The 14,825-nt window shown below is 39.7% G+C and overlaps 1 long non-coding RNA gene across 1 annotated transcript in view; it reads left to right on the top strand.

Annotated features, from left to right (window-relative positions):
- Positions 1-10,088, top strand: part of LOC138423124 (uncharacterized) — an 89,910-nt gene extending 79,822 nt beyond the window's left edge. Inside the window, exons 2-3 of the long non-coding RNA XR_011250137.1 lie at positions 7,207-7,429; positions 9,414-10,088. This is a non-coding gene — a long non-coding RNA (uncharacterized lncRNA). The remainder of the gene's footprint in view (positions 1-7,206; positions 7,430-9,413) is intronic.
- The last annotated feature ends 4,737 nt before the right edge of the window (positions 10,089-14,825 follow it).

Genomic DNA, 14,825 nt, shown 5'->3' with positions numbered 1-14,825 from the left:
ACCTGTAATGTGGGAGAACTGGGTTTGATCCCTGGGTTTGGATGATCCCCTGGAGGAGGGCATGGCAACCCATTCTGGTATTCTTGCCTGGAATCCCCAGAAAGAGAAGAGCCTGGTGGGCTACAGTCCATGGGGTCACAAAGAGTAGGACACTACTGAGCGACTAAGCACAGCAATGGGACCAGATGCCGTGATGTTATTTTTGGAATGTTGAGTTTTAAGCCAGCTTTTTCCAATCTCCTCATTCACCTTCTTTGAGAGGCTTTTTTGTTCCTCTTCACTTTCTGCCATTAGGATCGTGTCATCTGCATATCTGGGGTTATTGATATTTCTCCTGGCAATCTTGATTCCAGTTTGTGATTCATCCAGCCTGGTATTTCATATGATGTACTTTGCATACAAGTTAAATAAGCAGGGTAACAATATACAGCCTTGAGGTACTCCTTTCCCAATTTTAAACCAGTTCATTGTTCCATGTCTGGTTTTAACAGTTGCTTCTTTATTGCCTACAGCTTTCCCAGGAGGCAGGTCAAGTGGTCTGGTATTCCTGTCTCCAAAAATTTTCCAGTTTGTTGTGTATTGTTGTGTGCACTTATTTACACTGTTATACCCACTTGATGAATTCAATGAATGGCTTTTTTTAGTCAGTCCAGTTCAGTTCAGTTCAGTTGCTCAGTTGTGTCTGACTCATGGACTGCAGTATGCCAGGTTTTCCTGTCCATCACCAACTCCCAGAGTTTACTCAAACTCATGTCCATTGAGTCAGAGATGCCATCCAACCATCTCATCCTCTATCATCCCCTTTTCCTCCCACCTTTAATCATTCTCAGCATCATGGTCTTTTCAAATGAGTCAGTTCTTCACATCAGATGTCCAAAGTACTGGAGTTTCAGCTTTAGCATCATTCCTTCCAAAGAAATCCCAGGGCTGATCTCCTTCAGAAAGGACTGGTTGGATCTCCTTGCAGTCCAAGGGACTCTCAAGAGTCTTCTCCAACACCGCGGTTCAAAAGCATCAATTCTTCGGGGCTCAGCTTTCTTCACAGTCCAACTCTTACATCCATACGTGACCACAGGAAAAACCATAGCCTTGACTAGACGGACCTTTGTTGGCAAAGTAAGGTCTCTGCTTTTGAATATGCTGTCTAGGTTGGTCATAACTTTTCTTCCAAGGAGTAAACGTTTTTTAATTTCATGGCTGCAGTCACCATCTGCAGTGATTTTGGAGCCCCCAAATAAAAATCTGACACTGTTTCCACTGTTTCCCCATCTATTTGCCATGAAGTGATGGGACCAGATGCCATGATCTTCGTTTTCTGAATGTTGAGCTTTAAGCCAACTTTTTCACTCTCCTCTTTCACTTTCAGCAGTTGTTAATTATTTTTATGGCTATATAGTACCATATTATATAAATATATCATGACTTAATTATTCATTTCTTACTGACCTTTTGAATTGTTTCCAAGTTTATATCGTTATGAATAAAGCTATTATAAAAATTATAATAGATGTAAGCACTGAAGCACTCAGTTCTATGGAGTACATATTTAGGAGTGAAATGTAGATTATATAGTTTATGAAGGTTTAGCTTTAAAATATATTTTCAAATTGGCTATATCAATTTATACTCCTGCCAGCAATGTATGAAAGTTCCATTTGATCTGCAGCCTCATCAACACTTGTTACTGTCAATTTAAAATTTTTAGTCATTCTAGTGGGTATGTAGCAATATTTCATTGCAGTTTTTTTTAATAAATTTATTTTTTATTGAAGGATAATTGCTTTACAGAATTTTGCTGTTTTCTCTCAAAACTCAACATGAATCAGCCACAGATATACATACTCATTGCAGTTTTAATTTGAATTCCCTTGCTAAGCTTATTCCGGAGAAGGCAATGACAACCCACTCCAGTACTCTTGCCTGGAAAATCCCATGGGCAGAGGAGCCTGGTAGACTGCAGTCCATGGGGTTGCTAAAAGTCGGACACGACTGAGCAACTTCACTTTCACTTTTCACTTTCATGCATTGGAGAAGGAAATGGCAACCCCACTCCAGTGACACAACTGAAGCGACTTAGCAGCAGCAGCAGCTAAGCTTATTGTGCATGCTCAGTTGCTTCAGTTGTGTCCAACTCTTTGCAACCCCATGGACTAGAAGCCCTCCAGGCTGCTCTGTTTATGGGAATCCTCCAGGCAAGAATACTGGAGTGGGTTACCATTTCCTTCTGCAGGGAATCTTCCTGACCCAGTGAGGATTGAACCCACATCTCTTATTTCTCCTGCATTGGCAGACATGTTCTTACCACTAGTGCTACCTGGAAGCTAAGCTTATTAGCTATTTGCATATCCTTTTTGTGCATGAAACCCTGTTTAACACTTGGCTCACTTTTAGAAAATTTGGTTATGTATTTTTTCTCTATTTTGAGTAACAAATTACCTCAAGACATACTGGTTGAAAACACCAGTAAACATATATTATCTCAAGCTCTATGAGTCAGAAATTCTGCTTATACTGGTGGTTCTGGCTTAGGAATTTTTCATGAAGTTAGCATCAAGAGGTTAACTGGGGCTGTAGTCATCTGCAGGCTTGAGTATAGTTGGAGGATCCATTTCCAAGATGGTGTATGAGGCTGACAAGTTAGTAGCAGCTGTTGGCAGGAAGCTGTAGTTCCTTGCCACATGGATCCTTCATGGGATGTTTTGACTTTCTTCACAGCCATATTGCTGGCCTTGCCCAAGGCAAGTAGCTCAATAGAGAGCAAGGCAGAAGCATCTACGTACCTTTAGCACATTCACAAAGTTACGTAATCATCACCACAGTCAGTGTTAGAATATTTTCATCATCCTTAAAGGAAATCCCACACCTATCACTAGTCACTACTCATTACTTCTGCAAACTCCCAGCCCTAGAAAGCCACCAGTCTACCTTCTCTGGATATAAAATTGCCTGTTCTACAAATTTCATATGAATTAAATTCTATTCTTTTTTTGGATTCACTTCTTTCATTCAGCAAAATGTACTGAAGGATTATCAATGTTATAGCATGTGATAGTACTAGATTCCTTTTAATCTGTTATAAGGATATATCATTTTATTTACTCATTCAACAGTTGGAGGGTCATTTCAGATACTTCTACTATTTGGATATTATAAATAATGCTACTATGAATATCCATGTATAAATTTTTGTATGAACATGTTTTCAGTTATCTTGGATAAATACCTAGGAGTGGAATTGCTGGGATGTGTAACTCTATGTTTAACTTTAAAAAGTCTGTATTCTTTCAGAGCAGTTTTATGTTCATAGTAAAACTGAGACCAATGTACACAGATTTCTCATGTACCTCCTGTCCCTCACACGCATAGGCTCTCTCATTGTTCACATCCCCCAGCAAAGTGATGCATTTGTTACAATTAATGAATTTACATTGCCATATCATATCACTCAAGGTCCACAGTTTATATTACAGTTTACCCTTGGTACTGTATTGATACTTACTAAGGATTTCGAAAAATGTATAATGATGTGCATTTATTATTGTAGTATCATATAGAGTACTTTCGTTGTCCTAAAACTCCTCTGTGCTTAGCCTATTCATCCCTGTCCTTTGCCCACAACCCCTGGGAACTACTATATTTTTACTATCTTCATAGTTTTGCCTTTTCCAGAGTATCATATAGTAAGAATCATGCAGTATATAGCCTTTTCAAATTGGCTTCTTTCACTTAGTAATATGCATTTAAGCTTGCTCCATGCCTTTTCATGACTTGGTAACTCTTTAGTGGTAAACAGTATTGGGCTTCCTCAGTGGCTCAGCAATGCAAGAGATGCGGGTTGAATCATGGGTCGGGAAGATCCCCTAGCAACCCACTCCCGTATTTGTGCCTATAAAATCCCATGAACAGAGGGGCCTGGAGGGCTTCAGTGAGGTCGCAAAAGATTTGGGTGTGACTTAGCAACTAAATAATATTCCATCGCGTGGATGGACCACAGTTTGTTTATCTGTTCATCCACTGAAAGATATCTTGGTTGCTTCCCAGAGTGGGAAATCATGAACAAAACTGCCATAAACAAGGATTTGTGTGGACCTAAGTTTTCAGCTTCATTAGATAAATATCAAGGAGTGTGATTGCTGGATTATATAAGAGTTTGTTTAGTTTAGTGTGATGCCTGGCGTGCTGCAGTCTATAGGGTTGCAAAGAGTCAGACACAACTGAGCAACTGAACTGACTGAACTGATGTTTAGTTTTCTAAGAAGCTGCCAAACGGCCTTCCAAAGAGGCTGTACATTTTGCATTCTTACCAGCAGTTCCTATTATTTTACATTCTCACCAGCATCTCATGTTATTGGTGTTCTGGATTTTAGTCATTCTAACAGATGTGTACTGACATCTTGTTTTAATTTGCATTCCCTGGTGACATATGATATGAGCATTTTTTCATTTCTTTATTTACCTTGTGTCTATTTTCCTTTTGGCAAGGCTGTCAAAGTCTTTGGCCCATTTTTTCATTGAGTTGTTCATTTTCTTATTGCTGAGTTTTAAGAGTTCTTTGTATGTTTCAGATAAGTCCTTTATGTCTTTTACTGGAGAAGGGAATGGCAAACCAAATAGGAAACCAAATAGGAAAAGGAGTGTGTCAGAGCTGTGTATTGTCACCCTGCTTATTTAACTTATATGCAGAGTACATCATGAGAAACGCGGGGCTGGAAGAAGCACAAGCTGGAATCAACATTGCTGGGAGAAATATCAGTAACCTCAGATATGCAGATGACACCACCCTTATGGCAGAAAGTGAAGAGGAACTAAAAAGCCTCTTGATGAAAGTGAAAGAGGAGAGTGAAAAAGTTGGCCTAAAGCTCAACATTCAGAAAACTAAGATCATGGCATCCGGTCCCATCACTTCATGGCAAATAGATGGGGAAACAGTGGAAACAGTGTCAGACTTTATTTTGGGGGGCTCCAAAATCACTGCAGATGGTGACTGCAGCCATGAAATTAAAAGACGCTTACTCCTTGGAAGGAAAGCTATGACCAACCTAGATAGCATATTCAAAAGCAGAGACATTACTTTGCCAACAAAGGTCCATCTAGTCAAGGCTGTGGTTTTTCCTGTGGTCATGTATGGATGTGAGAGTTGGACTATGAAGAAAGTTGAGCCCCGAAGAATTGATGCTTTTGAACTGCGGTGTTGGAGAAGACTCTTGAGAGTCCCTTGGACTGCAAGGAGATCCAACCAATCCATTCTGAAGGAAATCAGTCCTGGGTGTTCATTGGAAGGACTGATGCTAAAGCTGAAACTTTAATACTTTGGCCACCTCATGTGAAGAGTTGACTCCTTGGAAAAGACTCTGATGCTGGGAGGGATTGGGGGCAGGAGGAGAAGGGGACGACAGAGGATGAGATGGTTGGATGGCATCACCGACTCGATGGACATGAGTTTCAGTGAACTCCGGGAGTTGGTGATGGACATGGAGGCCTGGCGTGCTGCGATTCATGGGGTCGCATAGAGTCGGACACGACTGAGCAACTGAACGCCTTTTGCAAATATTTTCTCTCAAGGTGTGGCATGTCTTCTCATTCTCTTGACATTATCTTTCACAAAGTAGTTTTAAATTTTTAAAGAGTCCAGATTATTGAAATCTTTCATGGATTATTTCTTTACTGTTATATTTAAAGAGTGACACTCATATCCAAGGTCATCTAAATTTTCCACTATGCTACCTTCTTTTTTCCACTATGCTACCTTCTAGAAGTCTTATAGCTTTGTGTTTTACATTTAGGTGCATGATCCATTGAGTTAATTTTTGTAAAAGGTGTAACATCCATGTCTACATTTTTTTTTTTTTTGCATGTGAATGTCCAGTTGTTTCAGCACTATTTGTTGAAAATACTATATTTTCTCCATTGTATTACCTTTGTTCCTTTGCTGGAAACCAGTTGACTATATTTATATTGGTCTGTTTTCTGGATTCTCTGTTCTACTGATCTCTGTCTATTCTTTCTCTAATATGACAGTGTCTTTATTACTATAGCTTTTAGTAAGTCTTGAAGGCACATGGTATCAGTCCCTCAAATTTATTCTTTTCCTTTTGTGTTGTGTTGATCATTGTGTTAATCATTCTGGGTCATTTGCCTCTTCATATAAAGTTTAGAATCACTTTGTCAATGTCCACAAAATAGCTTACTGGGATTTTGATTGGAATTGCATTGAATCTATAGATCAGTTTGGAAAGAAATTACATCTTGACAATATTGAATCTCCTTTTCCATGAACATGGAACACCTCTTCACTTATTTTTTCTTGGGTTTGGTTCATAAGAGTTTTGTAGTTTTCCTCATATAGTTCTTACACATATTTTTTTAGATTTTACTTATTTCAATTTTGGGGGTGGTATGTAAATAGCATTGTTTTTTAATTTAAAATTCAACTTGTTAATTGCTGGTATATAGGAATGTGTTGGCCTCTGTATCCTGCAACCTTGCTATAATTGCTTATTAGTTCCAGGAAAGTTTTTTGGTCAATTCTTTCAGATTTTCTACATAGAAAATCATACCATCTGTGAGTACAAAGTTTGATTCCTTCCTTCTCAATCTGTATACCCTTTTCTTTTCTTTTCTTAATTTAATTTCCTTTTCTTCTGTGATTGCCCTAGCTAGGACTCTGAGTGTAATATTTATTGAAAAGGAGTCGTGGGAGGAGACATCCTTGTCTTAAGCTTGGTGGGGAAGTTTCTAGTTTCTCTAGTAAAGTATTAGCTATAACTTACTTTATAGATTTTTTTAAAAGCATGCTGAAGAAGTTCCCTTCTATTTTTAGTTGGGAGTTTATCATGGATAAATGTTCCGATTTTATCAAACGCCTTTTCTGAATGTATTGATATGATCATATGATTTTTTTTCTCTCCTTTACCCTGTGAATGTAATGGTTTACATTAATTGATTTTTGAATTCTGAACCATTGTTGCATAACTGGAATAAATCTCACATTATCATGGTGTATATTTCTTTTTTACAGTGTTGGATTTGATTTACTAATATTTTGTTGAAGACTTTTGCATGTGTTTTCATGAGAGATATTGGTCTATAGTTTTCTTGTATTTGTCTGGTTTAGAACTGGATATGGAACAATAGACTGGTTCCAAATTGGGAAAGGAGTACATCCAGGCTGTATATTGTCACCCTGCTTATTTTACTTATATGCAGAGTACATCTTGCAACATGCCGGGTGGGATGAAGCACAAGCTGGAATCAAGATTGGTGGGAGAAATATCAACCTCAGATATGAAGATGATACCACCCTAATGTCGGAAAGTGAAGAGGAACTAAAGAGTCTCTTGATAAAGGTGAAAGAGGAGAGTGAAAAAGCTGGCTTCAAACTCAACATTCAAAGAATGAAGATCATGGCATCTGCATGCATCACTTCATGGTAAATAGATGGGGGAAAATGGGAACTGTGGCACACTCTTTTTCCTTGGGCTCCAAAATCACTGCAGACAGTGACTGCAGCCACAAAATTAAAAGATGTTTACCCCATGGAAGAAAAGCTATGACCAACCTAGGCAGCATATTAAAAAGCAGAGGCATCACTTTGCCGACAAGTTCCGTCTAGTCAAAGCTAAGGTTTTTCCAGTGGTCATGTACGGATATGAGAGTTGGACCATAAAGAAGACTGAGTACAGGAGAACTGATGCTTTTGAACTGTGGTGATGGAGAAGACTCTTGAGAGTCCCTTGGACAGCAAGATCAAACCAGTCAATCCTAAAGGAAATCAACTGTGAATATTCACTGGAAGGACTGATGCTGAAGCTGAAGCTCCAATACTTTGGCCATCTGATGTGAAGAGCCAACTCATTGGAAAAGACCCTGAGGTTTGGAAAGATTGAAAACAGAAGGAGAAGGTAAAGAAAAAGAAGATGACAGAGGATGAGATGGTTGAATAGCATCATCGACTCAATGGACATGAGTTCTAGCAAACTCCTGGAGATAGTGAAGGATAGGGAAGCCTGGCATACTGCAGTCCATGGGGTCTCAAAGAATCAGACATGACTTAGGGAATGAACAACAACATTAGGGTAATGCTGTTGTAGAATAAGTTAGGCAGCATTGCTTTTGCTTCTGTCTTCTGAAAAAGACTAAAGAGAATGGATATAATCTCTTCCCTCAACGTTTAGTAGAATTCACCAGTGAATTCATCTGAGTCTGGTGCTGTTTTGGAAGGTTATTCATTAGCAATTCAAATTCTTTAAGAAGTATTAGTTCAGTTCAGTTCATTCGCTCAGTCGTGTCTGACTCTTTGCCACCCCATGAATCACAGCATGCCAGGCCTCCCTGTCCATCACCAACTCCTGGAGTTCACTCAAACTCTCATCCATCGAGTCAGTGAGGCCATCCAGCCATCTCATCCTCCGTCATCCCCTTTCCCTCCTGCCCCCAATCCCTCCCAGCATCAAAGTCTTTTCCAATGAGTCAACTCTTCGCATGAGGTAGCCAAAGTATTGGAGTTTCAGCTTTAGCATCATTCCTTCCAAAGAACACCCAGGGCTGATCTCCTTTAGAATGGACTGGTTAGATCTCCTTGCAGTCCAAGGGACTCTCAATAGTCTTCTCCAACACCACAGTTCAAAAGCATCAATTCTTCGGCACTCAGCTTTCTTCACAGTCCAATTCTCAGATCCATACATGACCGCTGGAAAAACCATATCTTGACTAGATGGACCTTTGTTGGCAAAGTAATATCTCTGGTTTTGAATATGCTATCTAGGTTGGTCATAACTTTCCTTCCAAGGAGTAAGCATCTTTTAATTTCATGACCTTCAGTCACCATCTGCAGTGATTTTGGAGCCCAAGAAAATAAAGTCTGACACTGTTTCCCCATCTATTTGCCATGAAGTGATGGACCAGATGCCATGATCTTAGTTTTCTGAATGTTGAGCTTTAAGCCAACTTTTTCACTCTCCTCTTTCACTTTCATCAAGAGGCTTTTTAGTTCCTCTTCACTTTCGGCCATATGGGTGGTATCATAGGCCTATTCAAATAGTCTCTTTTTTCTTTTGTGGGTTTTGGCAGATTGTGTCTTTTAGAAATTGGTCCATTGCATCTAGGTTATCAAATATGTGGGGATAGAGTTGTTTATAGTATTCCTTAATTATCCTTTTTTAATGCCCATGGGTCTGAGATGATGTTCCTTTTTTTCATTTATGATATTAGTGATTTGTGTCCCCTCTTTTTTTAAAGTTTGCCTTGCTAGAGGTTTCTCAATTTTACTGAACTTTTCAAAGAACAAGCTTTTTGTTCTTTATTGATTTCCTATTTTCAATTGGTTTCTTCTCTAATTTTTCTTTTCTTCTGCTTACTTTGGATTTAATTTGCTCTCCTTTTTCTAATTTCCTAAGATGTCCTTTTCATTATAGGGGACTGGAATGCAAAAGTAGGAAGTCAAGAAATACCTGGAGTAACAGACAAATTTGGCCTCGGAATATGGAATGAAGCAGGGCAAAGACTAATAGAGTTTTGCCAAGAAAATGCACTGGTAATAGCAAACACCCTCTTCCAACAACACAAGGGAAGACTCTACCCATGAACATCACCAGATGGTCAACACCAAAATCAGACTGATTATATTCTATGCAGACAAAGATGGAGAAGCTCTATACAGTCAACAAAAAAAAGACCAGGAGCTGACTGTGGCTCAGATCATGAACTCCTTATTGCCAAATTCAGACTTAAGTTGAAGAAAGTAGGGAAAACCGCTAGACCATTCAGGTATGACCTAAATCAAATCCCTTATGATTATACAGTGGAAGTGAGAAATAGATTTAAGGGCCTAGATCTGATAGATAGAGCGCCTGGTGAACTATGGAATGAGGTTCATGACACTTTACAGGAGACAGGGATCAAGACCATCCCCATGGAAAAGAAATGAAAAAAAGCAAAATGGCTGTCTAGGGAGGCCTAACAAATAGCTGTGAAAAGAAGACAAGTGAAAAGCAAAGGAGAAAAGGAAAGATATAAGTATCTGAATGCAGAGTTCCAAAGAATAGCAAGAAGAGATAAGAAAGCCTTCTTCAGCGATCAATGCAAAGAAACAGAGGAAAACAACAGAATGGGAAAGACTAGAGATCTCTTCAAGAAACTTAGAGATACCAAGGGAACATTTCATGCAAAGATGGCCTCGATAAAGGACAGAAATGGTATGGACTTAATAGAAGCAGAAGATATTAAGAAGAGGTAGCAAGAATACACAGAAGAACTGTACATAAAAGATCTTCACGACCCAGATAATCATGATGATGTGATCACTAATCTAGAGCCAGACATCTTGGAATGTGAAGTCAAGTGGGCCTTAGAAAGCATCACTACGAACAAAGCTAGTGGAGGTGATGGAATTCCAGTTGAGCTGTTTCAAATTCTGAAAGATGATTCTGTGAAAGTGCTGCACTCAATATGCCAGCAAATTTGGAAAACTCAGCCGTGGCCACAGGACTGGAAAAAGTCAGTTTTCATTCCAATCCCAAAGAAAGGCAATGCCAAAGAATGCTCAAACTACCGCACAATTGCACTCATCTCACACGCTAGTAAAGTAATGCTCAAAATTCTCCAAGCCAGGCTTCAGCAATATGGGAACCGTGAACTTCCAGATGTTCAAGCTGGTTTTAGAAAAGGCAGAAGAACCAGAGATCAAATTGCCAACATCCACTGGATCATGGATAAAGCAAGAGAGTTCCAGAAAAACATCTATTTCTGCTTTATTGACTATGCCAAAGCCTTTGACTGTGTGGATCACAATCAACTGTGGAAAATTCTGAAAGAGATGGGAATATCAGACCACCTGACCTGCCTCTTGAGAAATCTGTATGCAGGTCAGGAAACAACAGTTAAAACTGGACATGGAACAACAGACTGGTTCCAAATAGGAAAAGGAGTGCGTCAAGGCTGTATATTGTCACCCTGCTTATTTAACTTCTATGCAGAGTATATCATGAGAAATGCTGGGCTGGAAGAAACACAAGCTGGAATCAAGATTGCCAGGAGAAATCTCAATAACCTCAGATATGCAGATGACACCACCCTTATGGCAGAAAGTGAAGAGGAACTAAAAAGCCGCTTGATGAAAGTGAAAGAGGAGAGCAAAAAAGTTGGCTTAAAGCTCAACATTCAGAAAATGCTCGTGGCATCTGGTCCCATCACTTCATGGGAAATAGATGGGGAAACAGTGGAAACTGTCAGATTTTATTTTGGGGGGCTCCAAATCACTGCAGATGGTGATTGCAGCATTCTTACTCCTTGGAAGAAAAGTTATGACTAACCTAGATAGTATATTCAAAAGTAGAGACCTTATTTTGCCGACTAACGTCTGTCTAGTCAAGGCTATGGTTTTTCCTGTGGTCATGTATGGATGTGCGAGTTGGACTGTGAAGAAGGCTGAGTGCCAAAGAATTGATGCTTTTGAACTGTGGTGTTGGAGAAGACTCTTGAGAAGTCCCTTGGACTGCAAGGAGATCCAACCAGTCCATTCTGAAGGAGATCAACCCTGGGATTTCTTTGGAAGGAATGATGCTAAAGCTGAAGCTCCAGTACTTTGGCCACCTCATGTGAAGAGTTGACTCATTGGAAAAGACTGATGCTGGGAGGGACTGGGGGCAGGAGGAAAAGGGGACGACAGAGGATGAGATGGCCAGATGGCATCACGGACTCGATGGACATGAGTCTGAGTCAACTCCGGGAGATGGTGATGGACAGGGAGGCCTTGCGTGCTGCGATTCATGCGGTCTCAAAGAGTTGGACAAGACTGAGCGACTGAACTGAACTGAAGGTCGAAGCTTAGTGGACTGATTTTAGACCTTTCTTCTTTTCAAAAAAAATTTTGGTTTCACCACACAGCATATGGGATCTTAATTCTCTGACCAGGGATCGAACCCGTGCCCCTGCACTAGAAGTGCAGAGTCCTAACCACTGGCCCACTAGGGAAGTCCTCTGACCTTTCTTCTTTTCCAATATTTGCACTCTATGCTATGCATTTGCCTCTCAAAGTTTCTAAAATATTTTCAATTAAAAATTGTGAGTTGCTGTGTAAACAGTGCTTAGATTTTCTCAATGACCCATGTGTTATTTAGAAGTGTACTGTTTAATCTTCAATTAGTTGGAGATTTTTCCAGTTGTTCTTTTGTCATTGACTTCTAGTTTATTTCTATTTTGACCTAAGAGGAGGCATTGAACAGTTTCTATTTTTTAAGAAATTACTTTTAATTGGAGGTTCAGTTCAGTTCATTTCAGTTGGTCTGTTGTGTCTGACTCTTTGCAACCCCATGGACTGCAGTGTGCCAAGCTTTCCTGTCCATTACCAACACCTGGAGCTTGCTCAAACTCATGTCCATCAAGTTGGTGATGCCATCCAACTATCTAATCCTCTGTCATCCCCTTCTCCTCCTGCTTTCAATCTTTCCCAGCCTCAAGGTCTTTTCCAATAAGCCAGTTTTTCGAGCCAGGTTGCCAAAGTATTGGAGTTTCAGCATCAGTCCTTCCAATGAATATTCATTCATAGAGGATAATTGCTTTACAATATTGTGTTTCCTGCTATATATCAACACGAATCAGCCAAAGGTATACATACGTCCCCTCCCTCTTGAACTTTTTCACCTCCCACTGCTCTAAGTTTTTACAGAGCATCTGATTTGAGCTCTGTGTATCATACAGCAAATTTCTGCTGGCTATTATTGATTTCTAGTTTAATTCCATTTTGGTCTGAGAACAAGCTTTGGATGTTTTTAAAATTTTAGTTTTTTAAAAATTTGCTTCCCTGGTGGCTCAGATGGTAAAGAATCTGCCTATAGTGCAGGAGACTTGGGTTTGATCCCTGGGTTGGGAAGATCCCCTGGAGGTCATGGCAACCCACTCCAGTATTCTTGCCTGGAGAACCCCCATGGATGGAGAGTCTGGTTGGCTACAGTCCATGGTGCGGCAAAGACTCGGACTCTTTAAAATTAGTTTTATGGCCAGAATGTATCTTTCTAGGTGAACTTGAGAAAAATTTATATTCTGATGTTGGCATGCATCAATCTATAGATGTCCACTTACATCCAGTTGATTGTTGGTGCTGTTGAGTTCAGTCGTCCTTACTGATTTTCTGCCTGTTGGATTTTGTTCATTTCTGAAAGGGGAGTTGAAGTTTCTATCCAAACAAGTGGATTTATCTGTTTCTTCCTGCAGTTAGGTTTGTGCTACACGTATTTCGATGCTCTGTTGTTAGGTGCAAATTCTTGTCTTCTTGAAGAACTGACCCCTTTATCATTATGCATTGCCTCTTTTTAAGCCTGGTAATTTTCCTTGCTCTGAAGTCTGCTCTGTCTGAAATTATTTAAGAGTACTCCTGCTGTTTTTCCATTAGTACTGGCATGGTGTATCTTTGTTATTTTTTTGTATTTGATTGTGCTGGATCTTAGACGTGGCACACGGGATCATGGAATGTTAGATCTTCACTGTGGCATGTGAACTCTAGTTGCAGCTTGTGGGATCCAGTTCCCTCACCAGGGACTGAATCTGTGCCCCCAACACTGGGAGCTCGGAGGCCTAGCCACTAAACCACCCGGGAAGGCCCCATCCATTTACTTTTAATCTATGTATGTGTTTAGGGTAGATAATATTTGGGTTATGATCCACTTTGACATTTTCTGTCTTTTAATGTGTGTATTCGTACCACTGGTCTTCCCTGGTGGCTCAGCGGCCTGTGGGATTATAGAATCAATCCCTGGGTGGGGGGATCCCCTGGAGGAGGGCACAATAACCCACTCCAGTATTCTTGCCTAGAGAATCTCAAGGCCAGAGGAGCCTGGTGGGCCACAGTCCATGCAGTTGCAAAGAGACACAACTGATATAGTTCAATTAATACCTTCCATATTTGTTACTATTTTTTGTTATACTTGTTCTTTGTTCCTATTTTTGTTTTCTGTGGCTTTGAGACTTTTTATATTTGCATTCTTTCCTTTCTTAGCATACCAGTTATACTTGTTATTCTTGTTTGCAATATACATTTACAACAAATCTAAGTCCACTTGAAAATACCACTACTGTTCCACCAGTACTGTGAGCACTTTACTTTTTAATAAAGTAATTCTAATTACTATAGCACCGCTTATCATTCCTGTCATTCCATTTTTATAAGCATATGTAAATATATGACATATATAAGCATACATAATCACATTACTGTTAGTCAAACAGTACTATTGCTATTATTTTCAACAAAATGTTGTGTTCACTCAGTAAAAGAAAAAAAAATTTACCTTTCCTTAATCCTTCTTTGATGCTTTTCCTTTATGTAGATCTGAGTTTCTAATCTATCTTCCTTTTCTCTCTGGAGCTTATCTTGCTAGGCAGGTGTACTAACAACAAATTTGCTCTATTTTGATAGTCTTTATTGTTCACTTTTGCAAGATAATTTCATGAGGCAGAGAATTCTAAGTTGGGGGGGTTCTCTCAACATTTTAAATGTTACACCACTCTCTTCTTGCTTTCATGGTTTCTGAGAAGTCAGATTAATTCTTACCTGTGCTCCTTTATAGGTAAGATGTATTTTTCCTCTGGCTCCTTTCTGGATTTTTAATCTTCAGTTATCTGTGCTTTAAAAATGACATGCCTTGGTGTAGTTGGGGGCATTTACCGTTTGTTGTTGAGTTTCTCAGATCTGTGGTCTGGCATCCAGCCTGTTCTAGCCAGAGTATCATAAACTCGGTGGCTTATCAACAACAGGAATTTATTTCTCACAATTCTGGAGGTTGGGAAATTCAAGATGCAGCCACTGGCAGACTGATGAGGATCTACTTCCT

The sequence above is a fragment of the Ovis canadensis genome, chromosome 1 (genome assembly GCF_042477335.2).
Source record: "Ovis canadensis isolate MfBH-ARS-UI-01 breed Bighorn chromosome 1, ARS-UI_OviCan_v2, whole genome shotgun sequence".
Lineage (NCBI taxonomy): Eukaryota > Metazoa > Chordata > Mammalia > Artiodactyla > Bovidae > Ovis > Ovis canadensis.
Note: the sequence above shows the minus strand (reverse complement) of the source record. Positions and strands in the feature narration are given on the sequence as shown.